Source organism: Pelobates fuscus, chromosome 1 (assembly GCF_036172605.1).
Source record: "Pelobates fuscus isolate aPelFus1 chromosome 1, aPelFus1.pri, whole genome shotgun sequence".
Classification (NCBI taxonomy): domain Eukaryota; kingdom Metazoa; phylum Chordata; class Amphibia; order Anura; family Pelobatidae; genus Pelobates; species Pelobates fuscus.
In genome coordinates this window covers 21562701-21563167 of record NC_086317.1, presented here as the reverse complement: position 1 = coordinate 21563167, position 467 = coordinate 21562701, and the positions used below count along the sequence as shown (strand labels likewise).

At 57.2% G+C, this 467-nt stretch overlaps 1 non-coding gene across 1 annotated transcript; it reads left to right on the top strand.

Moving 5' to 3' along the window:
- Nucleotides 1-395: 395 nt before the first annotated feature.
- TRNAP-CGG (transfer RNA proline (anticodon CGG)) lies at nt 396-467 on the top strand. Its single transcript has one exon. It is a non-coding gene; the product is annotated as a tRNA-Pro (tRNA).

The following is a 467-nucleotide window of genomic DNA, read 5'->3' as shown; positions in this document are numbered from 1 at the left end:
CACCCCCTTATTTTCCCAGAGCTCCCTCACTGTGTCTGTGCACCCCCTTATCTTAGTGCCCCCCTCACTGTGTCTGTGCCCCCCCTTATCTTGGTGTCCCCCCATAGTGAGGTCCCCATACTCTGTTACCAGTAATCGGCCATCTTGGTGCTCCCATTCCCAGCTCTCCCCAATCCAGTGCGCTCAGCCGTGCAGGAGCCTATAAATCGCTCCCACCGCCGCTCCTTCCATTCAGAAACCGCCACCCGCCCACACCCGGTCATTCCATCCTGATCTCCGGACATCACACAGCCCCTAATCACAGGGTGTACCAACATGGTGGAAAAGGAGGTGACGTCACTGAGCCGGTACATGACGAGTTAAAGAGCTAAACTTTCCAGACAGCCTTAGCAAGCGGCTCGTTGGTCTAGGGGTATGATTCTCGCTTCGGGTGCGAGAGGTCCCGGGTTCAAATCCCGGACGAGCCC